General features: G+C 39.8%; 1 protein-coding gene and 1 non-coding gene across 3 annotated transcripts in view; one reads left to right on the top strand and one right to left on the bottom strand.

Moving 5' to 3' along the window:
• POLA1 (DNA polymerase alpha 1, catalytic subunit) overlaps positions 1-27,354 on the bottom strand; it is a 310,112-nt gene that overhangs the window by 205,999 nt on the left and 76,759 nt on the right. The window lies entirely within an intron of this gene.
• LOC118720312 lies at positions 12,425-12,532 on the top strand. The gene has a single exon (XR_004988407.1). It is a non-coding gene; the product is annotated as a U6 spliceosomal RNA (small nuclear RNA).

The following is a 27,354-nucleotide window of genomic DNA, read 5'->3' as shown; positions in this document are numbered from 1 at the left end:
ACTGACAGTTTAAAGAGGTCTCTCTGCTTATAAAACAGCAGAGAATACATGTGGCAGGAGCAGCATCCAGAGGGAAGTGATGAGGCTTGAATGGTGTAGTAATCATTGCACCGGAGACAGGGAATCACCAAACTTACTACTGGCTGGATTGGGGGCATGAGGAAGAGATACGTGTCCTCAGCAGTTAGAGTACAGGCCAGTGCACCAAAGGGTCATGGGTTTGATTCTCAGTCAAGGGCTCATACCTGGGTTGCAGGTTTGATCCCTGGACCGACCCTCATCAGGGAGCATGCAGGAGACAACCAATCCATGTGTCTCACATCAATGTTTCTCTCAACCCCCCCCCCCCCCCCCGTTCCCTCTCTCTCTAAAAAGCAATGGGAAAAATATCCTTGGTGTGAATTTTTTTAAAAAAAATCCTGGCTTAACAACTGGATAGGTAGACAGTGCTGTCACTCATTGAGACAGGGAATCCAGGAAGGGGAACAGGTTGGGGAGCAGAACCAGCTGGGCAGTTGTGCAGTTGATGAATATGTTATGTCTATGGACACCTAAATGAAGACCACAGTGAGGCAGGCGGAAGCTGAGGTGCTCAATGGACGGGATGTGGGGCTTGCAGGGAAATAGGAATTCCAAGGGTCAACAGAGATGCAATATACGACTATATCAAAGTAATGCCAGCATGCAGACAATAACAGAGCCCACTGAAACAGATGGCAAAGCTCATGAAGGGGCAGCAGGAGAAAGGAAGACGAGGCAAACTGGCACCCACACCACAGTAACGGTGCTCCCTGGGTCTCCTGATAGCTCATTCCTCCTCCAGCCGCTCCCTTTCCCTTTCAGCTATCAGATCTCCATTCTCTCTGTCACAATTTGCAGGTGTCATACAAACCAGTGACCACGGGCAAATCTGACTGCAGGCTGCCACAGTCAGACAGCCGGGCACCACACACTGACCTTTAAGGAGAAAGATCCCAACAGGTGGCGAGTGCCTAATACAAATAATTGTATTACGCCTCCCAACAAGGTCAAAAAGGAGAGCATCTTGCCTTTTCGTGAGCAACAAAAACAGCTACAGGCCGTGGCTCAACAAACAGCAAGCAGAACCTCTGCAGTGGCTCCCCTCCTCGAGGGAGTGATGGGCTCAACAGGAAGACTAAACATCAATCAAGTCACTTCACAAGTAAAGAGCCTCCTATAGCTCCAACCTAGCCATCATTTTCCCGCCTCTCCTCTGCATTTGGGAGGGGGCGGGACGTTCTTTTTCATGTCGAGCTTGGTGTCATTTATTAGCAGTTCCAATCTATACGTATCCGATAAACCAAAAGTTAACAATGGGGGAAGAGTTCCTCTCGGTTTCCAAAGGAATATTCTTCACATCCTTCAAAAGCAGCTACCTAAATTATAGGTGATTAAATCAACTGCTGCCCTGACCTGTGTGGCTCAGTGGGCAGAGTGTCCGCCTGCGGACTGAATGGTCCCAGGTTCAATTCCGGTCAAGGGCATGTACCTTGGTTGCGGGCACGTCCCCAGTAGGGGGTGTGGAGGAGGCAGCTGGTTGATGTTTCTCTCTCATCGATGTTTCTAGCTCCCTATCCCTCTTCCTTCCTCTCTGTAAAAAATCAGTAAAAAAAAATAATAATAATAATAATAATAAATAAATAAATCGCCTTTGCCACTAATTCACTTTGATATCATCAATGTCACAGTTCTCATGAACCTTTGACCTCAGAGCAGGTCACTGTTTTGACAGAACAGGCAGCTGTAGCTCAGGGGGTGGGAGGAGCCTGTGCAACCTTCTGAAAGACAAAGGCCTCATCCTGACCCAGAAATTCCACTGGGTGGTAAGAAGCCAGAGTCCTGCAACCTGTGGTAGGACCCCATGTGCTGATCTACACCTTTCTCCCCGCTCTTCATATGCAAAACATGATCTTCCTTCCCCTTGCACACAACCTCCTCTGCTCCCACCATCTTCAACTTCTGTGACTGCAAATGGCATGGCTGGGAGGAGCCACACGCCACTGGCATGTCGGTACCCAGAGAAAGCATCCAAGCAGTAGATCGGATTCCTGTCAGCTGCAAAAGAGCCAGCATTTCAGCTGCTTCTCATTCTTCATTTTTAAATGGCAGGATGGGCTCAAGGGCACAGTGACCTGTCCCACGAGACTAAAGATTAAAGATAAAACCGCAAACCCTTCAGGATAACCAGACTCACACAAGAACTTGAACCAAACAAACGCTTGAGAAAAGATGTACAGTATTTTACAAATCAGTTGGGAGCGTTTCTTTTAGTGACGTACTTGGGGAAACTGATTGAGACAATAACAAATCAAACTAACTCCAGATCAGTTCTTAGTCAATGGGACTAACATTTAATTCTCCTACTATTAATCCAGGAAAAAAAACAAAAAAAAACACAAACCAATAAACTTATTTTCAGAACTCTGAACCCAGAGCATGAAAATATTGGGATGTGCTACCAATAATAAAGTTACTACTCGATCAGTCCCCCAAAACAAAAGAGCATATACAATTAAATATAACTCACTAAAAATGTAGAGTGTGGTTAGAAAGAACTTACCTACGCAGAATACAAAATGTGTTTTCTTTTTCCCCCTCTACCACCACCAGATCATTCTCGACTAATTCTTAGAAGATGAAGACCAACTTGGATTTTGATGTATAAACTGCTTTTGACGATATTTCATTTTAAATAGATAAACACTTTTTAAAAAAATGCAAGCTGAAGACACCCTTTTGAGAAACTAAGAAAACAGATGTGGAAGCCATTTGTTTAGATGAAGAGGAATTTTCGCTTTTATAGGAATACAATGATTCATGAAGAGGAAAAAAGTCTGTCATCAAGTTTACTTCAATAGATACTCTTGGGTCTGAGGCAGCTTTCTAAATATGGCCACTGCTTTTCTTCACATCTCATCTCTCCTGAAATATCTCAAACTACCACTAAACAAACATTACTTTTATTGTATTTGTTCTTTTACATTTTCTGCTTAGTTAATATATTGTGCCGGAAAAAAACTCCCAACTCTGGTGCTACAGCATTACATACTTGGCTTTTATTTTTTAAGAGGCTGCACGAAATACCTTCTTCTTTAGTAATTGATCAAAAACAAGCCATCTTGAGAGTATTAAAACATTAACAATACAAGAAACTCTGACAATAGGTTCAGGAATGAGAGCTCTCCTTAATCCCAAAGGAGGTGAAATAAAAGAATAGTGAAATTCTCCCAAGAACTTCTGGGAAAGAGGAAAATCACCTTTTTTTTGGTTTGAATAGAGAGACCAAGAAGAACTAAAATGGGAAAAGAAAAGGGGTGGGCACTGGATTCAACCTAGGGAAATGGCTTAAGAAATTCTCTGCTTCCCTCCTGTGCCCAAGAATCCTCTTCTTCCATCCTCTTCCTCGCCCATAGCCTGCTCCCCTCAGTGGCTCAGTCTACAGGCCATTCTCTGGGTTAAGAGGCGCAAGGCATGCAGGGATATACCTCCCATGCTCCTCCACCTCCTCAACAAAAGCACATGGCAAAGTGGCCAATGTTCCTCAAACGTTTTTGTTTGATAAACAAACAAAGCCCCCTTACAATCCCCTATCCCTTAAGAGTCTGCTCTGATCCCTATTAAGCATCAGAAAAAAAGAAATTATCTCTTTTCTGCAATATCCCCATCTACCAATATTTTGCAACTTTACTTGCTATGGTTTGTATTTCAAAAATAGATGCTTTAATCTGTCCCAAATATAACAACATAATTTTGAAGATGCATTTTTCTGCTATGAGCTATGGCTCAGTCTCTGAATCCCCTTATTGGTCTACAAAGTTCTGTGTTCATGTAAGTAGTCATTTTTCTCGGTAAAGAATCCAGCTTTCACCCAATTCTCAAAAGGGTTATGACCCCCCAAAAAAGATTAGCCTTCCCCCAAAATGTATAGTGATTTCTTACTTGGGTTGAGCCAGTCCTGAAAAGTATAGGGAGCTGTCTGGTGTATTTCATAGCTACGGCGACTCTTGATTTTTCCAAGAGATTGCCAAAGAGAAGCGACTGGTCTTGCTGGCTCCAATGCCACATATAAACCTTCTGCTAACCATCCTAAAAATGGGTGCCAGCCATCAGTCACAGATGAGAAGAGTAAAAAAGATGAGCCTTAATAAATCTGACTACTATTATTATCATTACAGAGACAATGTGTTATATGAATCGGGAACGTCTAAGGGTCAGTTGGTTTGCTATCTGTAAAGACATCATAATAACTTTACAGTGGTTTATTCAATACAAATTGAGCTTCTACTACATTAGAAATATTTCACAGCTGCTGGGGTGAGTCAAGGGAATGACATGATCTGATTTTTTTTTTTTTTTTAATCTGCAGGCAGGAGCATAAAGAGTGGATTGTGAGAAGTGAGGAGCAGAAGCAGTGGTCCAGAGGAGAGATGCCATGGGCATGGGATAAGATGGCAGCAACAGAGATGAATAAGAAGTAGATTCAGGACATGCTAAAGTTTGAGATGTGGGATATGAGATTAAAAACCAAAGCTAGCCTGGCCGGCATGGCTCAATGGTTGAGCATCAACCTATGAACCAGGAGGTCCCAGTTCGATTCCCAGTCAGGGCACATGCCCTGGGTTGCTGGCTTGATCCCAAGTGTGGGGCATGCAAGAGGCAGCCGATCAATGATTCTCTATCACTGATGTTTCCATCTCTCTCCCTCCCTCTCCCTTTCTATCTGAATTAAATAAAATATATTTTAAAAGACATAGCTAGCCGAAACCGGTTTGGCTCAGTGGTAGAGCGTCGGTCTGCGAACTGAAAGGTCCCAGGTTCGATTCCGGCCAAGGGCATGTACATTGGTTGCGGGCACATCCCCGGTAGGGGGTGTGCAGGAGGCAGCTGGTCGATGTTTCTCTCTCATCGATGTTTCTGGCTCTCTATCTCTCTCTCTTCCTCTCTATAAGAAAATCAATAAAATATATTAAAAAAAATAAAAGACATAGCTAAATACTTGACTTTTGGCTTGAGTAATGTATAGAAGGTGATGGCTCTTTACTAGAAAATTCAAGATGAGATAGCAAAAACATGTTTATGAAATAGCAACAAAGCTAATTTTTAAAAGTCTATAAAATTAACTATAAAGTTGGACTGCAGGCATTCTTGTACCAATGAAGATGAGTCTTAATGGAAGATATTTCAGATTTACCTGATCCTTCCTAATATTGGACCCCATACTTTATCAACTACATGACCCTTACTCCAGCAGAGAAAGAGTTCTCCTGTCTCCCATTACCTTCAGCTCCCATACCAATATTTTAAAGCCCTCTTCTCTCCTTTATTTCCTAGTTCTACACCCAATCCTCTCGTATACAACCAGCAATTTAATGTCATGTGTCACTCAGAAGACGGAACACTTCATGGTCAAGGTTTCCTAAATCTATCCTTTCCTATCTCACCCTACCACTTGTCTTTGCAATCAGAGTAATCCTCCACGAATCCCCTACAAGCATTTACAATAGGCTAGGCACTGAAAGAAGTACAAAAGGAGTGTTACTGTCCTTAAGGAACTTAAAAGACAAATGTGATCACTTCCACCTAAGCAGTTTTCAGAGTCTGACAATGAAAGAAACAGGGATCAAGAGTTGCCTTACAGGAATATAAGAACAGAGTGACTGAGTCAACCACATCGCACCCCATACCAACGGCCTGATCTACGGAAGCCTGCTGTTTGAAGGCATGCCCAAGTCTTCAGAGGAGTCCAAAAAGAGAAGGAGTATGGCTCTGGCTCCATGCAGGGAACTGTCCCATTAATATTAAAGGAGGGGGGGGGGAGGCAATGCTAATAAAGGAGGACCAGAACAAATGTCCCTGTCCTTACCTATTGCATTAAGAAGAAAAAGAAGCCGTGAGGTATAAGAGTCCAGGTTAGGGACAAACATAAAGTCTGGAAACCTGGGATCCAATGAGCCAGTATGTCCTTGAAGGCCTTTCTCATTTTTTGTAGTGCAAATTGTCTTTCCTTTTATATAAGAATCTCACCTCTTCCCTTCTCAGCATCTTTCATCTTTCCCTTCCCACTGGTGCTTTCTTTCTGGTTCTACAGTAGCCATTTCTCCTAAATTAAGGGTTACTCATTCACTTGACAAATACACTGAGTGGCCAGATTATTATGATCTCTGAACGCATAATAATCTGGCCAATAGTGTGTGTGTGTGTGTGTGTGTGTGTGTGTGTGTGTAAATATTAGAGGCCTGGTGCATGAATTCGTGCATGGGTGGGGTTCGGCCAGACTGGCCAGGGGGAGGGGACATGGGCGGTTGGCCAGACTGCTTGCTGGTCAAACTCCTGGTCAAGGGGACAATTTGCATATTAGCCTTTTATTATATAGGATATACATTGAGTGGCCAGATTATTATGTGTTGAGATCATAATAATCTGGCCACTCAGTGTATGTACTGACAATCTGCACTGCTCCAGATGTGGTCCCTAACTCTTAGGATATGAGATGTAGTCCATGCCCTTGAGAAGACTATAATCTATACCCAAACTATTCACAATGGTCTTCTTTTCTTCATTATCTTTTAGAGCTTGATTCCTCCACCTCAACTCAATGAACAAAACCTATGCTGCCTTTTAGCTTTACCCTCAGATCTTAACTCAAATTGTCCTTTAAAAGGTTAGTAGCTTCTTTTTGCCAAAAGTAATGGTTGTTGTTTAGATTAGATTCTTCAACATCATGTGAGAACTACCCTGATGAAATGAAAATGAACTGCCTTCCTTTCATTATCATTACCATTACCCGCCACAAGATCCTAATGATAAAGCCCACACGTGAACATGACTCCAGACATTGTCATATTTCCCATGGGGGCAAAACTGCCCCCAGTTGAGAATTACTAACCAATACCAATGACACCCTGTATACATGCTTGAGAAGTGACTGACTTGTCATAAAGCATACTGATTCCAGCCCAGCCTGTGTGGGTGGCTCGGTGAACTGAGCATTGCCCTATGCACCAAAAGATCTCCGGTTTGATTCCTGGACAGGGCACATGCCAGATTGCAGGCCCAGGCTGGGGGCATGCAGGAGGCAGCTGATAGATGTTTCTCTCTCATTGATATTTCTATATATCTCTCTGCCTTTCTCTCTCTCAAAAATCAATAAAAACATCTTTTTTTTTAAATTAAAAAATAAAGCATACAGATTCCAGATATATGTCTATTATCATCAAGATTAGTGAGAGCAGAGGCTGTTATCCAAAATGTATTGTATTTTTCATGCTCGGGCAAATTTACAAAGTCTCCAAATGTGCCAGGTATCTTTCCTTTGCCCATCAATTCCACTCTCCACCCTGCTCTGTGGGATGAAAGGTTGATTTAATACATTACATCAAAAAGCTGCCCTGTCCCCTAATTTACGGATGAGCTTAGGTAATCGGGAACACTGGATAGATCAGGATGAAAGTGAGATCAGGTTATTTATGGCCCCAGCTTTCTTCCTGCCTGGTCACTTAGAGGCTGGGATCATCCTCCTGTGAGCAGAAGACCTTTTTCATCTAACTCCCTCTTTTTAAATGAGGTGTCTGCTCCTCCTCTCACTCCTTTCTCCTGAGAGTGTAACATTCCTGCTATTACTAGCCTCAGAGTTCACACGATTGCCCTGCAATTTTAATATACCGTGCCCACATTTTGGTAAATAATCCCTCTATCAAATCCTCCTACTGATCTCAGTGTCATCTCTTTCCTGCTGGGGCCCTGACTGATACAGAAACTACACTTTAAAATTTATCATACATTTTAAAAACAAGCAGTTTTAAAGTGCTCCACTTGAAGCTCCATCCTCCTGAAAACAGACACACAAGAAGCATCGCATCCTGAAAATCTAGGCTTTTAAGATTTGTGAAGAAGACATGCCATGAACTTTCTTCAAAGAGCAAACCTGTGATATCTCTCTTTTATTGTGGCACAGTAACTAAAAATGCTCAAATTTATATTTTCGTTAGCCTTGCATTATCCCAAAGAGAAAGAAAAAAAAAAAATAGAACACTATATGTCACGTAGTATCAACAATTCTGGTAATCATTTTATAATTATTACATATTGACTTATATCATTAGTTTTCCATATACATATCTTAGGTCTCTAATTACACTATGCACAAACGCTGAGGACCAGGACTATATCTTACATTTGTTTTCCTCACACTTATTCATGCCTTGCAAGACTCGTCTCTCTTAACAGCTGTTTAAGAGAGAATGTACTCAATAAATATTTGTTGGCAATTAAAAATAGAGTCAACAGAAACAAACGTAAGGAAGCAGGAAAGCTGGCCCCAAGAGAGATGTTCACTAACTTTAGTGTTTTCTTATTTGCCTTGCTTCATCAAGAGATTCTGCAGCCAGAAAAAGAAAAAAGCTTCCCTGTAAGGTGAATGTAAAATTTTAGGAAAACAGCTGTATACCCATCAAGATCATTTTCCACAAGTGGCCAACACGAAACAGAATTTACAACAGAGACAGGAAGAAGAGTAGGTGGAGTTAGAATAGAAGGAAATGAGGAGGCGCAACAAGAATTAATTACTGGTAATTACACATGCTACAGCCTCTCTTCTTTCTCTACCCTCTATCTAATCAACAGTGGGAACAGATGTGGTCTGTGGTGTCGGGGAGGGGGAATGCTTAACAGCTGTTTGGAGAACATGCCATTAAAAAGCAGCCTTGTCCACAGAAACCCAAGAATCTTGCTGTTTTGAAAGAAAAGAGGTAATGAATAATGACCACAGTCTTACTTTGAACTTCAGATCATTCAGGACAACGCTAACTCTTTCTCTCTTGATTTCTGATGAACTGAGGCAGTAGCTTTGATATTTTGTGACAAGAGAGCCTCAATCTTTAAATTTTCATGTCTCTCATCCAACTGCTACTTCGGAAACCAGTACAAATATCCAACTACTCTTTATTAGTCAACAAATCTGAACTATGACACTGATGATCAAAAGAAAAACTCTTCAAATTCCCACTATAGAGAGTATCAAGTTAGGGTGAAATGATCCCAAATTAGCTCAACTGTCTTTCTGTAGGCCCTTCCATGGGATAAGAACTCTAAACAGCATGGAAATCAGAACATCCCAGTTTACATCTTAAAACATTTAAAGAATGTAGCATACTGTCTATGTATATAATCTTTTCTAAAAGACAAAAACACAAACTAAAGCCCATGATCAAATGTAATATACAACATGACCACCAAGGCTTTAACCGGAAATAGTTACTTACAAAACGGAAGTCCCAGCACCTTTCTGGTAAGAAGATGTTTTTGCTTCCTCCCAAGTCTGATGACTGCCAACTGGGAGGGAGGTCAGTGGCATTCTCACCCCATTTGGACACCCCCAAAATCCAAAGAATGGCGATAGGTGGCACAGATGGGCGGTTTCAGGGACTCTCAGGTGACTGCTGTCTATGATCTGAAACTCTTGTGCTGGAATAACAGGGGAGCTTTTTGACTTCAAAATCAATTAGGTTCCAAAAAGCTGTAAATAAGCCCATTTGTTCACAAACCCAAAGTGATATTCAATAAATGATAGATCATGCCACTGATTGATAGCAAACACATCGATTGCTTTTGCTCAAACATCAACTATGTTAGAAATGTTGGAATTTCTTGAGTAGCTTTAACAATTGCAAGTTCTTAGGTTATGGTGTATACATGTATAGGCATGTAGAATGTTTGAGAGCGCACATATACACATGCACTTGTGGGATACTACACTAATTTCCCATATATAATATTAAATTGAGCATGCACATTCTCAAATTTACTTCTGTGTAGTTTGGGGGCAACTTCAAAAATTTCATTCCATTTCAGTACATGCAAATTGCATGAACTATGATTCAATCCTGTTGGGGATAATTAGAAGAAGATGGAAATGGGTTGGGAAGAGGAAAGGAAAGTAAAAGCTAATGGCAGAACAGGAATAAAAATTTTAGAATGAAGCCATAGGAAAAATAGAAGAAAGTAAGTGCAAGCACACTTGGGACTCAAAACTGTACACTGATGGCATCTCAAAGTCAGCCGTGAGTGGGAGTGGGGGTTGGGGAGCCTAGGGAGATGGGTACCAACAACTTCTGAGGTTGAAAATTAGAAAGGCAATGAACAGCCAGATAGAAAACCAGCCGTGGTGGAGATGGAACATGCCTCAAAGCATGCTTATGTGCAACAAAGCAAAATGTATATTGAACAAGGGATAGTAAATGAAAATGCATAGTTAGTATTCTTTATTACTAAATAAAACATTATAAATGAAAGGGGCAGTTTGTATTATATTCAAAAGATGTATTTAACTATAAATACTGTTTATTCCTAAGAGCTTCCATAGATCCACGTTCAAGTTCAGACCCCCTGGGACTAGTTTCCATGAAGTCTGAAGTCCTCAGAGTTAAACCCTTCCTCCTCCTCCAGGTGAGAAAGAACTAGACCCTGCCTTTGCAGTTCACCAGGATGAAGCTGTTCTTTTTGGGGTGCCCTGCAAACCCGCCTTTTGATTCCTAGAAATCATTTCAGTTACCTGCAAAAGAGCACATACGTTTCAATTAACCCTTCATCCTGAGTTATGTTCCCTTTTCTGCATCAGCAAAGGCGCATTACTATGCAAAAATAATGCTTTTTTTGTCTAACAGAAAATATATTTGGGACAGAAATGGGAGTTTCTGGCAAAAAAAAAAAGGCTTCATTACTTCAGCTTTAAATGTAAATTAGGCACTCAGCAGCATGCAAGTTAGGACAATTTTCCTTACGCAAGATAAGATGAATTATATTTTATTCCTTAGTTCTTAACAAGAGTCACTTCCTTAGACATACCTAACCCTTAAACAAAGGCTGTTCTTTGTCACAGCTAGGGAAATGTTTTTATTAATGATGTTCTTTAAATATGTGTGAATAAAAACCTCTCTTCTATACTCATGTTCATAACAAACTGCTTCTTAGGCAAAGAATATGTATCTAAAGTGAATATAAAAATAAAGGGGGAATATTTGCTTTCTCTGTGAACATTACACATGTCCCAACTAGTGGAAAGGCCTTTTAATAAAAACACCAGCTGTCTTTTGAGGTTCTAATAATGGCTGACTTTGCAAGAAAGTGATGGTTTTTCAAAGTGAAAAGGTATTAAACACACATCTGATTGCATAGAACCAAACTAACAGAACAACTACCAGTGTTTCATGGGGTTTTGCTCTTGTTTTTTTTAAAGTAATCACTTCTTTCATATTCACAATCTTCTCCATCTATCTGGAACTCAGTGTGTCCAAATGTCTCTTGCTCTGTAAATCCTTGAACAAGACCTATCCAATGGTGTCCTTCACCATGGCATAGTGCTGGTCACCTCCAGCAAATAGGTCTCTCAATTATATTCAGCCACTCGGGAGACCATTCTTACACAGGCAAGGATCAAAGATATTTCTCAGAGTATTCTGTCCTAGTTCATCTGAATATAGGATACTGCAGCTTTAAACCTGAAGTTCCCCGAATCACCCTTGGCAAAATATACAGTCCTGGGACGTTGTTCTGGGTTTTTCCTTTAGTCCTGCACCACTTGAATATGCAAGTAAAAAGAAGAAAGGGCAACTGGGATATGCTGGACATCTTACTGAACATGTAACACTTAATTTAAGATCCTAACGTGTGATATCAAAGTTTTAGTATCAGCTTTACACCTGACAGATTCTCCAATTGACAAATGCCTTTTAAAGCTAAATTCTCAAGCTGATATTTCATATGATGAGTACAACTGACCTATATTTTTGCATCATGGAATCTCAACTATGCGAATCATTTCAAGATTATTGTTAGTTATTTTCCTTATGACAGCTATGCATTTCTAAGTAGTACAGAATCACATTCCAATCTTTCTGTTGTACTTCCACACATAGCCACAAAAGGGAAGAGAAATTGAACATTTTTATTATTACATGTGTTTTTACTGCAATTCCCAATGCTGCTTACCTATAAGATCTGTTACATAGTAAGTGCTAAGACCATTAAAAGTTTATGCAATTTTTTAAAAGCATACTTTAAACACATAGTATATATCATATAGACTGGCTCAGTATTTAGAAACATAAATCTTGCAGATAAAATTATAAACAGTGGCAGAATGATATGATAGCCTTCCCCCAAAAAACGAAGTAGAGGTTAGATTCTCTAGAACAGTATTGTTCAATATTGATAAGGCTAGTGGTTACCATGTCTATTGAGCACTTAAAATGTGGAAATTATGGCTAACTGAATTTTTAATTTTATTTCATTTCAATTAATTAAAACAGATTTAAATACCTACCTGTGGCTAATGGCTACCATACGGTACAGTTCAGATCTAGAACACTGATATCTACAGAAGTGATGTGCATAAAGAAAGCTTGTATTGTGCTCACTTTGCCACACATTTACTAAAACTGGAAAGATAAGGAGAAGATTATCATGGCCCTGTGGCAATGATGACACATAAGCTCTTGAAGTATTCATATGTTTGATGTAAAATAGTCACAGGGACATAAAGTTCAACAGGGAATATAGTCAATGATATTATAATAAGTATGTAAGGTGCCAGATGGATATTTGAATTACCAGGGGTGTAATTGTCTGTTATGCTGTACACCTGAAACTAATATCCTGTCTAATAAAAGGCCAATATGCAAATTAACCATCACTCCATCACAAAGATGGTGACGCCCATTGCCACAAGATGGCAGCACCCAGTTCTCTCAGCCCTGCCAGAGTCCCCCAGGCCCGGGGGGTGGGGGTGGCTGCTGAGAGTGGGCAGCATGAGCAGCCAGGAGGAATTCTTGTTTCATCACTACAGCAATGGGGCAAGCATTCTGCACCGGATGGGCCTCTGGGCTACGGAGAGCTCTAGGCAGCGGGCGTGGAGCGGCCAGGCCCCACAGAGAGCTACTGGTGCATGGATTCGTGTGCAGGGCTACTCGTGGAATAATAATGAACATCGATTATAATTGGAAAAAATTTTTTTAAATAAAAGCATAAACAATCCAAAAAATAAAATAGCCCCCAAAAGCTGGTATTAACTAGAATGTAATATTTTAATAATGAATGGTATGAAGACTGAAAAAAAGGTCGAGTAGCCTTGTATTTTTATTGACTAAAAAAATCAATAAGAGGCTTTTAAAGGACAGTCCTGACCAAAAAAGTCAGACACTGTATGTTGTTTTTTTTTTTCCATCTCAATTGATCAACTTGGTGGTAAGAAGCCTTATTGGTATAATCTAAATTTGCACAAAACAACTACATTTGTCTGTAAAAGAAGGCATTATGATACTTCAAATTTTTCAGGCCAAAAATTTACAACCGGAAAGAGTGGTTGGCTAGAAAGCTGAAATGGTTAGTAACAGACATATACATTATACAGGGTGTCCCCAAAAATGTATACACACTTTAGCACATAGCTCAATTTCGAAAATGCAATGTGTATTTTAATAAATACTGCCTTTTATAATTATTCAAAATATGTATACAAATTTGGAGGGCACCTTATATATTTTACCTATGAAATTCAAATTATTATTCTACCCGCGAAAGGGCTCTGTGAAAATTATAAGCACAGTACACATATCATGATTGCTGCTACCACTATTGTTGTTGTTACAGCAAAAGTCCCCTGGGGGACTCTGGCAGGGCTGAGAGAACTGGGTGCTGCCATCTTGTGGCAATTAGCATCACCATCTTTGTGATGGAGTGATGCTTAATTTGCATATTGCCCTTTTATTAGACAGGCTATTAGTTTCAGGTGTACAGCATAACAGACAATTACACCCCTGGTAATTCAAATATCCAAGGAACTTGCAAACTGGTACTGGCCAAGGCTTTGCTGGTTTCCCACAGGTTTGGGTGGATGTACAGACAGTGATGCCACTTCATTTAGATTAGTGAAAACATGAGAACTGATGTTTACAAATTCGGTGGTCACTGGGTCTTAGCATCATTTGTTTGTTTTTAATAGTAAACTGGGTGGTCCTTTAGCCCTGACTGTGGACAGCTAATATGCAGGCAATATTTTAGGAAATACCGTATTTTTCGGACCATAAGACGCTCCGGACCATAAGACGCACCAGTTTTTAGAGAAGGGAAATGAAGAAAAAAAGATTCTGAAACAAATAGTGTCCTAAAATATTTTATGTGCATTAAAACCCAACATCACAGTCATAAACACATGTAATCAACCCTGTAAAGTAAACAGCAGCATTTAGAACCATTTTAGAGCCGGGCAAGCACACAGAGACCACACAGAGCCGGGCAAGTAAAAAAACTTTTTTTTTAAAGTATATGTGTAGGCTATATTTGGACCATAAGATGCAGGGACTTTTTCCCCCCACTTCTGGGGGGAAAAAAGTGCGTCTTATGGTCCGAAAAATACGATAATAAGAATCTAGTAAGTGAAACTGGCTCACAATTCCAAAATTTGAATCTCCTCCATTATACCTCAAGTAGTGCCATTACTCCTTTTTTTTTTTTTTTTACTACTTTTTAAAAAATATATATTTTATTGATTTTTCTTACAGAGAGGAAAGGAGAGAGAGAGAGAGAGCTAGAAACGTCGATGACAGAGAAACATCGACCAGCTGCCTCTTGCACACCCCCTACCGGGGATGTGCCCGCAACCAAGGTACATGCCCTTGACCGGAATCGAACCTGGGACCTTTCAGTCTGCAGACTGACACTCTACTGTTGAGCCAAACCAGTTTCGGCATAGTGCCATTACTCCTTGAAGGCAGCTACCTTTCATGTTCCCTGGCTCTTTTATATGGAATTATAGTATATTCCTTAATTTAAAGAAATCAAAAATATATGTTTGGATCCCAGGACTTTCTAGGTTTAAATTTAGGTATTTCCTACATTTTCAAATAAAGTTATTTTACGTCTATTAGGACAGATTAGCTTTTCCTATTAAAACAATACTATAAATAGTAATTGATTTTAAGAACAAGAGTTTGGCATCCATACTTTAAACAATAAAGTTTAGGGGGGGAAAAACAGACGTGTAGCTCTCTATAAATTGAGTAAAACTAAATTATTGGCAGTACAAGAGGATAATTAGAAGGGATTCACACACCCCTTCCAGACCACAACTATAAGGGGGGAAAAAGAAGTAGAGGTAGAAGAAGAATAGGAGAAAAGTCACCCTCCTAGGGTAAAACATACCTGCACAATGGATATAACAACACTGTTAAAATTAACCAAGAGACTATGTGATGCCTGGCCTCATAATGTAAAAACCTCTAAAATTCCTGCCAAAACCGGTTTGGCTCAGTGGATAGAGTGTTGGCCTAACTCACTGAAAGGTCCCGGGTTCGATTCCGGTCAAAGGCATGTACCTTGGTTTCAGGCACATTCCCAGTAGAGGGTGTGCAGGAGGCAGCTGGTCGATGTTTCTCTCTCATCGATGTTTCCACCTCTCTATCCCTCTCTGTAAAAAAAAATCAATAAAATATATTTAATAAATAAATGTTTCTAAAGGTGACCTAAGTGTAATCTTAGGAAGCAGGCCTAGAATGTGGCTTGTAATTTAGTAAATTGGATGATGGTTTAGTTAAAAAAAATTGTGTGAACAAAGAAAAATGGTCACCATAGATATAAGCTCAAAGACCCAGACATTGTCAAGCTTTACTGCTCAGCATTATTCAGGGGAAACCCAAATAGTTCGTGTGGCAGGTGTATCCTAATCATGGATTATCTAACCAAGTCCCTTTGTTTTGATTCCATTCTCACCAAGCAACCTTGTGATTGTAATTTGGCTTCCCATGTGGCTTGTCTATAAAGAGAAAATGCACTAATCTCTCAGTTCAACCTCGCTAGTCTAATTAACAGCTGTAGTTCTCACTTCAAATGAACAAACTGACATTAGGGCATGTCCATGTGAGCCTGACCATGCATAGTGAGCCAGGAGTCAGATTTCTGAGCCTTTAAGAAAATAAGCTCCTTGTTCACCGCTGAACCTCCTGTGCCTAGAACAGTGCATGGCTCATGTGCTGCTCAGTAGATATCAGGCTGAGATCCAGAGACCTAAGATGACTTCTCCTAGTATCTTTCTATTCAAATTGCAATATATACTAAGAGGGTATAAATGTTCAATATCAAACGGCCAGAAAATAAAGTCATTGCAAGTAAAATATTTAAATATCATAGCATTAATATGACCTAAAACTGATGCATTTGATATAGTTAAGAAATTAGAAATGCTTTGTTTTTAGACCTAAAATATAAATGTTTTCTTCGATTCTTTTACTCTTGAACAACTTCCATGACAAGCAAATGCACTCAAAATCATTCAGAAGCTTGACATATTTGGTATTCAAGAACGCTACTGAAACCATTTTGAAACGAGCTAAGTCAACACTTCTCCTTTCATCTTTCTCTAACTCCACAATTTATTCTAAATATCCAGTTGAGCTACTTCATATCAAATCCAATAAAGGTAAAATTGACTAGAGAACGCTGCTAAGTTACCCAGTTCCATGGTGTGAATACAGCTATTAAAACATCTCTCAACTGGCTAGAATGTCACAAAACCAAGAGCCCGGACATTCTGCTTCCAGCACTCGACAAACCCTCTCCCAGAAAACAACTACAGCCTCTGGATGACGGGGAAGGGAAGGAAACTACCCGAAGGTACTAAAGAGTAACGTAAGACAGGCCACAAATGAAGGAACGTCAACGGTACCCAGAGAAAGGGAAAGACTGGGTCAAGCGGCCCATTTTTCTAACATTTTGCCTTAGGGCAGTCACCACAGGTCTGTGTAGAGTAGGGGTGTCGAACTCAATCAGAGAAGGGGCCAAAATCTAAAATCCAGCCTAAATCGCGGGCCGAATGGTTTACTGAACAGTCATAAACTGTCATTGTGATGGAAACTCAGCGGAGTGCAGTGATGACAGTGCAGTGCGGGCCACATTGCAAGGCCTGGCGGGACAGATTTGGCCCGCGGGCCTTGTGTTTGACACATGTGGTGTAGAGCATTAGTCTGAAGAGCCGGAAGACAGACACAATAGATGATGAAAAGAAAAGACACAAATTATCAATATCAAAAATGAGCGAGGCCATGGCCAGGTAGCTCAGCTGGCTAGAGCATCATCCTGAAATGCCAAGGTTGGGGGTTCAATCAACCAATGAATGCATAATAATGGGAACAACATATCAATGTATCTCTCTCGCTCTAAAATCAATTTTAAAATGTTTTAAAAAGAATGAGAGAGATGGCACCACTACCAATTCTACAGCTTTTAAAAATACAAAAAGGTAATATTATAAACAACTCCATGCCCATAAACTATACAAAGTCCTTAAAAGACACAACAACCAAAGCTTATTCATGAAGAAACATAACCTGAACAGCACTATATCTTTTAAAGAGACTGAATTTGTAGTTGAAAACTTTTACACAAATAAAAGTCCAGGCCCAGAAAGCTTCAGTGGTGAATTTCAATACTTCAAACATTTAAGGCAGAAAAAATATTAATTCTACACAAACTTTCCCAGAGAACTGAAGAGGAAGATACTTTCCAAGGCATTCTATGAGGTTAGTATTCCTCTGGTCTGTCCAAGACTGGAAAAGATATCACAAGAGACAACAATATCTCTTGTGAACATAAATGTAAAAATTCTAAAAGAGCAAATCCAATTCTTTTTTTAATTTATTGATTTGAGAGAGAGAGGAAGGGGGCACAGAGAGAGAAGCACTGATTTGTTGTTCCACTTATTTATGCATTCACTGGTTGCTTCTTGTATCCTCCCTGACCAGGGATTGAACCCGTAATCTCAGCATATCAAAACGATGCTCTAACCAACTGAGATACCCAGCCAGAACCCTAATTCTTTTTAAAATATATTGAAAGTATAGCATATCATGACCAAGTGGGGTTTTCTCCAGGAACGCAAGGTTAGTTTAACATTTGAAAAGCAATCACTATAAGTAATAGTAACAAATTCAAAATAGAATTAAACAACATGATTATCTCAATAAACAAAAAAACACACCTATGATCATCTCAGTAAAAAAAAAATAAGGCATTTAAAAAAAATCCAATATCCATTCCTTACTCAAAAAAACTCCCAAGAAAGAAATTTCTTCAACGTGAAAGATATCTAAGAAAAACCTATAGTTGATGCTACAAGACTGAATGCTTTCCCCCTAATGTCAAGAACAAGGATTTCCACTCTCAGTAAATTCTCTTCAGCATGACATGGAAATAGGAACTCCAGTTTCATCCTGCCTGTTTGTAAAATATAAGTAAAAAAACAGCAATCAGGGTCCTAGCTGGTGTGTCTCAGATGATTGAAGTGCCATCCTGTACACCAAAAGGTAGTGGGTTCAATTCCCAATCAGGGTATATACCAAGGGTGTGGGTTGGATCCCTGGTTGGGGCATGTGCGGGAGGCAACTGATTGGTATTTCTTGCTCATTTTCAATGTTTCTCTCTCTCTCCCCCCTCACTTCCTTCTCTCTCCCATATATATATATATATATATATATATATATATATATATATATGTAAAAATGAATATGCTAGAAAAGAGATGCATGCACAATGGAGATACATGCAAACGTGGAAAAAAAAGAATAATAGTATCTCTTTCCAGCTGGCTGAGGCCAAGGAAAAAAATCTCTGTATAAGCAAATATTGCTAATAACCACAAGTACTCATTGTGGCAAAGTGGTGACATGCTGTGGAAGGATCTCAATTTGTCAGAATAAATCACATGAAATGGCTGATATTCAACTATTTTGCCCTTAAGAAAAGATGGCAATTACAACCATTAGTAAAGTGGTTAAGAGCACAGAATCTGGAGCCAAACTGCCCAGATTCAAACCCCAGCTCCACTACTTACTGGCTGCATGACTTTGGATAGGCTACATAACCTTGATTTCCTCATCTGTGAAATGGGTATACAGATATGTCTACTTCATCGGTTTGTTCTGAAGGGTTAATGAGTTTACATATATAAAGCCCTAGAACAGTGCCTAGCACACGGAAATGCCAGTGTGAGCTACTGTATCATCAATCAATCCCAGCTCTGGCACTCGTCCTCTCTGAGAAGATTCTTTCACCTGCTTTCTCAACTTGTAAAATGGGGAGGTTTAATCAGACCAATTCTTAAGTTACATTTTTCTACCATTATGAAAGCAAAGGACAAAAGCTTTCTTATCACCACGCTAAACTAACATAACAAGATCATCTGCCTAAGGACTATTTGAGGTCATTCTTCAGTTTCTTTTAGAACTGACAAATTGAACTCAAGGTTAGAAATCAGTATCTTGGGTTGAAATCGTTTAGGTAAAGCAGTCATCTTCAGAGCAATGGCTTCCCATCAGGCTTTTATAGCAAGCTTTTATAGCATCTCCAGTCATACTAAGAAGTTCAACAAATAAATTCAACATTTGCTCAAACCCTGTGCTGAATGTCAAAAACCTCCACATAGCATAATCATTAAGATGATAAATGCAGTCCTAGAATCAATTGCCTGGTATCAAATCTTAGCTCCATCACCAGATGTGTGCCTCTTTGTAGCTCATTCCTTTTCATGCAAAAACAAGAATAATCATCTCATTATGGCCGTGAGAATTAAAATAAACTAATGTATGTAAAGTGCTTAGGATAGTGACCAGCACACAGGAAAGACACAGGAAAGTATCAGCTCTGTTCAAGAGCTAATTAATTAATTAATTTTAGTGCATTTGAATTTAGAAAATAAGCACCGGCCATCCAACATGTTTAAGAAGACTCTTAAAATCAAGTAGCAACATATTATTTAAAATGTAGATGCCAAATATAAATAAATAATAAAACTCAGATGCCGAGTAGCTCTTACCTTGTTTTGTAAAAAGAAACTATTAAGAATATCTGACCACTCTAAGAAAAAAATCCTACTAACAAAATCACATAAAATAAATTTACTTACCAGCCCTGGAACCTCTTTAGTTTTGTGTTCCTTAAATCAGGATTATCTCCCATTTCCAAAACGTATACAAACATGAAAATAATGTTTTCCTTATCACCTGGCATTGCTAATTCTCATTCACATCAGGTATATGGACACCATTTCCAAGACCAGATAAAATTACTGTCAACTGTTTGTACTTTCAACCTTGAACTATTAAGCCGGTCCCACATTTTACTTCCTCTTTGCATCAGTAGCCAATTGACTGCCTGCCCACACTTTCATTTCCTTTGGCCCACAGAAGCAATTAATGGTAACAAAAAGCTTAAGTAAGAGTTCAACATTTTCTCCACATTTAATGATTCCATGGGGATTAGTTAAAAGGAGTAGTCTTCTCCCCAAGATTCCAAAAGGCAAATACCCACTTCTTACTCTACTGCAAAAGATGGTAATTGCCATACTGCGCCTGTATCAACAGGTGGCTTTTACACAATGCTGCACAAAACTTCAAATATATGTTTTTATAACTGAAAGTAAAACTCATGCAGTAAAACTGTAAATGAGCATTTTAGGAGAACTCAGAGGCTATTTTACCTTCAAGAAAATCTAAGGCTGTGTTTGCCCGGGATAAACTCTTATTAATAGTGCATAACCTTGCCCTAACCAGCTTGGCTCAGTGGATAGAGCATTGGCCTGCAGACTGAAGGATCTCAGGTTCGATTCAAGTCAAGGGCACATGCCTGGTTTGGGGGCTCGATCCCCAGTAGGGGGCATGCAGGAGGCAGCCAGTCAATGATTCTCTCTCATCAATGATGTTTCTATCTCTCTCTCCCTCTCCCTTTCTCTCTGAAATGAATAAAAAATACATGAAACATATATATGTATTTAAAAACAAACGAACAATAGTGTATAACCTCAAAGACTCTACCTGCAGTTTCTAGGGTCAATTTGTTGGTAATCAATTTTGAAAATATTTTAAGCCTATGTCCATAACCAAAATAGAATACTCATAAAACACTTATTTATATTTAAATCAACATAAATACTACATAATTTTAAGAGATATAAACATTTTAATCTTCAAATCCACAGATATTTTGCATACTTCTGTCTACTATACTCAGTTGCACATGCATATCTACTAGAAGTTGGGTGGTTAGGCCCTGGCCAGGTAGCTCAGTGGGTTAGAGTATCATCCCAAGAAGCAACCAATGAATAAGTAGAACAACAAATCGATGTTTCTCAATTTCTATCATCAACAAAAATTTAAAAAGAAATTGTGTGTTCAATTTTAACCCAACAAAAAATGAACTACCCAAGACACAAATAAAATCATATATATACATATATATATATATATATATATATATATATATATATATATATATATATATATATAAAAGCCTAAGCGACCAGAATGACTGGTCACTATGACACACACTGACCACCAGGGGGCAGAGGCTCAATGCAGGACCTGCCCCCTGATGATCAGTGTGCTCCCAGAGCCAATCTCCCCAGCCCGCCAACCTCCTTTGGTCTCTCCCTGAGGCCTCTGGGTTGGGACAGGGAACTGGGGGTGGGTAGCAGTGGATGCGGCCCCTTTCCCAGGGGGGCTGAGGGCCAGCTTCCTCCTTGGGGCCGGTGGCCAACCTCCCATGCTCCATCCCTCACCGCCCCCACCAGCAGGCCCAAATTGGCCCGCTGCCCGCACACCATGATAGCGGCGGGTGGCAGTGAACTAGCCCTGGCTGACATGGCTTAGTGGTTAGTGTTGCCAGAGCACCGAAGGGTCATGGGTTCGATTCCTGGTCAAGGGCAAGGCACATGTAGGAGGCAACTTATCTCTCTCACATTGATGTTTCTTTCTCTCTTTCTTTTCCTCTTACCCCCTCCTTTCCATTCTCTGTAAAAATCAATGGAAAAAATATCCTCCGGTGAGGATGAACTAAAAAAATAAACGAATTAATTAATTAAAGTTAAAGATTTTAAAAGTTTACTCTTTAAAAAATATATTTACCTAATGTTTTCCCCATCACCTTAACAAGAACCTATGACATAAATAGAATGATGGGTATTAAAAGTTGTTTCCAAAACAATACAATCTCAGCATTCAAGTAATTTTAGCCTCACATATCAAAGTTAATTGTTGAGAATGCTTTTGGTGTAACCAAAACTTACTAAGACATTTTCCCTATTAGCAGAATATTTCCTAAATATACACACAGTGAGGAGGCTTAGAAAGTTATTTTGGTCAAACCTTTTTTTGTATTTCATGTTCCAGTGTAGAGGCCCAACTTAGCTAAAGCCAAACGTAAAATCAAAAGACAAAGCATACTGTACATAAGACTGTCTATTAGTAGTTCAGGTTTTAAAATATCTTTTGAGAAAGCTTGGATTTCAGTAAAACATAGATGAAAAAAGACACCGTGAGCACAGAATCCTAGGAATACTGTCCATCAATGACAAAGAATTCCCATGAATTATCATTTTCCAAGGATTAAACAAAAGATGCTTGTGTTTGAAGAAAAAGTAATTTTGATTAAGAAAGGAATGAATGAGAAAATGGGGGGGAGGGGGAAGAGAAAGAAAAAAAAAAAGAAAGGAATGAATGAGAAAACTAGTTTCAGCTTGTCTTGAGCTTCCATCACTTTCATTCAAATTTTTCAAATCATATTATTCCTGGTTAAGTTCTGTTGTCATTTGTTTATATTTAAATAGTTTCCAGGTGCCCAATTTCCCTATTTCACATTACTGGCTGCCACAATTTTCAACTGCAAATTTATTAAATGTCATAAGCACTTGAAAAAAGAAGAAATAATCATGGAAAAACAGTGTGAGGATAAACCAAAGCAGTTTCTCCATCAGAAAATGAGACCTGACACTGTGACAATCACTCTAGGGAAGTTGTTTTGACAGTCATCAACAACACACAGAAATCTGTCCCCAACCTGTATTACAGAAAATATTTAAGTATAGTTTTGTAAGCTCCAGACTATCCACAGATTTACAGCAAGGTTCAAAAAGGCACAAACCACTGTCTTTACACATGCTTTGCTATCATCTACAGCTTCTCCTGAATAGTTTTGAAGCTCTTACCCAATTTAAGAAAAGGAAAAAAAAAAAAAAAGCTATACAAATCAGGTCCACCCAATGAGGCTGGGGGAAAGATAGAGGAAGGAAAAGAGCCTTTAAAGAGACTTTGCATGCAATAATTGTTTTCCTACTTTACCCCCTTCCTTCACTGTGCATTACTTTGTCAGCATGAGTCTTCCAGATGACTTTTAAGTGGCAATAAGAGAGTAAGCATTCTGTTAACTGGGTAAAAGGTGGACAAAATAAATCCAGTCAGCTCATGCTTTCTGAGAAGACTGGAACAGCTGAGGGTTACTTAATACAAATAATGAAACCTGCTTGGACTATGACCTCAGAAATTGCACAGTTTTAGGGGCAGAGTCATTTTCTTATGATTCAGTATTTTCTAAATGCTGCGGTAGTGTTCTGCAGCAGACGGCACAATAGTAACATTCATTCGAGCTTTGACTTGGAAAGGAAGACCCCCTGGGTTTTACATCAATCCTGATTCTGGTTCAGTGGCATCCTATGGACTTCCTTTTTTTTTTTTTTTTCCCCATTCATAAAATGAGGTGGTTAGACTAAGGTTCCTTTTAATCTAAATGAGATGAGTCTAGAAATCTAATGTTTAGTATTACTTTAAAAAAAAAAAAAATCCAGCTATCCAATCTCTATTGTTCTCATTATTATTTCGCAGAGTTCTCCATTGTGCACATAACAACGCAAGGACAAGAGTAAATAGATCTATTCCTCTCTGTGGTTCGTGCATCTCAAGGGCCTTTGGGCTCTATGTACAATCCTCCTACTGAAGGCTCCAAAGCTGTTGGTTTTAGAAATTCTAAAGATTAAAAGGAGAAGCAAAGCCTTCTTAAGGCACTGGGCTTAACACTCTAGCTCAAAATGCATGCAACAAGAACGTAGGCCTTGAAAGCATCGGAACGATCTCCATAAAGTTCACTCCCTGTGTGTACCTCTCTTTCCAGTCACTCTGATAACGCATTTGCATGCTCTACATTCTGGCTGGCAAGCCAACACTACTCAAAAGGGGCAAAATGAATATGGCTACAAAAGACTATCCACGGCCCAATTCCACAGATGCTGTCTCAAGAACACATTAACCCACCCGGCACACAGAGCAGCCACACACTGCACAGCAAGGACCTCGTACCTCTGTGATGAAAGGAGCAAACACACATTGGTATCAACAGCAAAAGATAGTGATGTCCCGAGTCCTTCACTTTAGCTGTCGATGACCAGATAGCAAAACTAAGCACAAACCAGAACATTAAAACACATGGACTGGAGAATTTTATCGGAACCTTGACCCCCAATTTTCACCGAGGCAGTCCCTAAAAATGGGTTTTATAAACAGAAGGAAAAAAAATGCCACTTTGTGTAAAATTTGAGCACTAGAAGTTTGCACAGAACACATAATACATTAAATAACAGACATGGTGTGATTACATCTATTTAAAATCTCACTAGTTATCTAACAAATGAACAGTTAAACCTCTTGCTTTCAAGATAATACCAAGTTGGATGAAAGAATTTCAAAGCACTTTATATACTACATGTCATTAACTCACATAAATCTTTGACAAGTGTGGCAAAAAGCCAATGCTCCAAATATTATAAGTGGGGAGAGCAGCACAAAACAATGACAAGACGTGTCAGAAATCATTCTGCAAAGAACCCTACAAAAGAAAGCAACTGCTTGGGCTCCCAAGTCAGCTTTCTGCCTTTATTTGCAAGCTACCTTTAAATAGCTTAAGGTAGGGGTGTCGAACTCAATCAGAGAAGGGGCCAAAATCTAAAATCCAGCCTAAATCGCGGGCCGAATGGTTTACTGAACAGTCATAAACTGTCATTGTGATGGAAACGCAGCGGAATGCAGTGATGACAGCGCGGTGCGGGCCACATTGCAAGGCCTGGTGGGACGGATTTGGCCCGCGGGCCTTGTGTTTGACACATGTGGCTTAAGGACAAGGTATCAGGGTCCAGAAAAATCATCTCAGCCTAAGGTAGGCAAGCCCAAAGGGAACATACAACGGTGTGGGCTCAGCGACCCTCTCCAGGGGGTTAGAACATTGACCCTCCACTTCTGGAGACACCATGCAAGTAAAGAAACCCACAGCTCCTGAATGATGAAGTCTGCCCTCTCCCCGACTTATAAAGCTACGAGGACAGCACATGGACAAAAACTTCTGCTTGTTTTTTAAACGATTCTGAGATGTGCTTTGTAAGCAACGATTTTCTTGTGCGTTTATGAAAAATGTGCCCTCATTTCAAATATCCATTCATCCCCTAGGAACTGCTGCTGAAGAGGGGCAGCCAGGGACGCCAAGCTGGGCTGTGAGACCACATCAGGCTGAGGAATGAGCTGCTGCCAGGCTGCCATGCAACAGGTGAGAGAAACCGAAGCAGGGAAGGGCGGGCGCGGGCACGGATTAGCAGCCTCGGTCCTTCCAAAGTTGCACTCAGGGGGCCTTACTACATGTTTTGTGGTAATCCTGTGCAGTCCACTCGGAATCACAGGGACAGCCTAGAGCTGGAAGGGACTATAGAGGTCATCTAGTCTATCTTCTGTTCCAAGAAGGCTTCTCTTTCCTTTTATATGATGGTCTGGAAGCTTTTGTTTGAATTCTTCCACTACCTGAGAAGGCCATTCCCGCTGCTTAGTAGAGCTAATTGGTAGGAAGTCCCTTATTGCTAATTTCTGCCAATTAACCACATCTATCCTTCCTGGAACTACACGGTATAAATCTCAACCTTTCTTTACATGGCAGTGCAATATAATATCAATTCAAGACTTACCAATTATATTTCGTTTGCAGTATGGGCCCATTCTACCTCCTACAAAGCCTTTGTGGTGTTGACTAGGTCATTCTTTGATTTAAGAAGTATATGTTATCTACCATTTGAGAGAAAGATAAACGACAATAAGAGCAGCTAAGCTTTATTGGTCATTTACTAGGGGCCAAGAACTAGTCTCGGTGTTTTACATTTAATAACTCATTTAATTTTCCAAATATGAGGTAAATATCCTGTTGATTTATTTGAGAGATATGAAAACTGAGGCACAGAGAGGTCAGATCGTTTTCCAAGGCCACACAGCTGATTCCAGGAGGAATGCTCCAGGACTGGCGCTCCTATGCTTAAAGAGCCCACTGTATGGTAGGGGGTAACTAATATCCGTCCCTCTCAGCTTTGTGACAGAGGAGCAAATCTGCTGAGGGCATGTTCCATTTTCATGAAAATCTCTATAAATGATGTTGGTCAGGATAGGGCCACTGAGTCTCACCACATGATAGTACAGTTATCCCTACCAGTTGACAATAACCCACAATTAAGACATATCTAGCGCCGAAACTGGTTTGGCTCAGTGGATAGAGCCTGTGGACTGAAAGGTCCCAGGTTCGATTCCAGTCAGGAGCATGTACCTTGGTCGCTGGCACATCCCCAGTGGGGGGTGTGCAAGAGGCAGCTGATCAATGATTCTCTCTCATCTATGTTTCTAACTGTCTAACCCTCTCTCTTCCTCTCTGTAAAAAATCAATAAAATATATTTTAAAAAAAAGATATATCTAGGGTACAGTTGTTTGGCAAACTCGATTCCCTCAATTCTATCTTCTTTCAGTTCACATTGGTTTGGACAATAACAACATTACAAGAAACTCTAAGAGGCCCTTTAATAAAAATCAGCTTATATGATCTTGTTTAATAAAACAAATTAAAAAAAAAAAAACTAGTCAACTGGTCTATCCTGTTTCTTCTACTAGTCTTAGAAGTACCGTAATAGTTGTGGCAATATTGTATTAAACATTCTCTTATACACTGCTGGCAGGAGCATAATACTACGTCGTTAGTGATAGCAATCTGAAAATATGTTTTAAGAATTCATATCCTTTTACCTAGGAATTCTACTCTTGATAATTTATCCTAAGAAAATAATCAGAGATGTGAAGCCAGATTCATGCAGATGTTTATTACAGCACTATTTATCATGATAAAACACTGGATGCCCTGGTTGGTGTTACTCAGTGGTTAGAGTGTCAGTCTGTGCACCAAAGGGTCACAGGTTCAATTCCTAGTCAAGGGCATATACCTGGGTTGCAGGTTCGATCCCTGGTGCCTGGTCAGGCACATGTGGGAGGCAACCAATCAATGTTTCTCTCTCTTCTCTCTCTCTCTCTCTCTCTCTCTCTCTCTCTCTCTCTCTCTCTCTCTCTCTCTCTCCCCTCTCTCTCCCTCCTCCCCTTCTCTTCTTCCTTCCCTCCCTTCCACTCTCTCTAAAAATTATTGGGGAAAATATCCTTGGGTGAAGATTAACCAAA

The sequence above is a fragment of the Pipistrellus kuhlii genome, unplaced genomic scaffold (genome assembly GCF_014108245.1).
Source record: "Pipistrellus kuhlii isolate mPipKuh1 unplaced genomic scaffold, mPipKuh1.p scaffold_m20_p_16, whole genome shotgun sequence".
NCBI classification, from domain to species: Eukaryota; Metazoa; Chordata; class Mammalia; order Chiroptera; family Vespertilionidae; genus Pipistrellus; species Pipistrellus kuhlii.
Note: the sequence above shows the minus strand (reverse complement) of the source record. Positions and strands in the feature narration are given on the sequence as shown.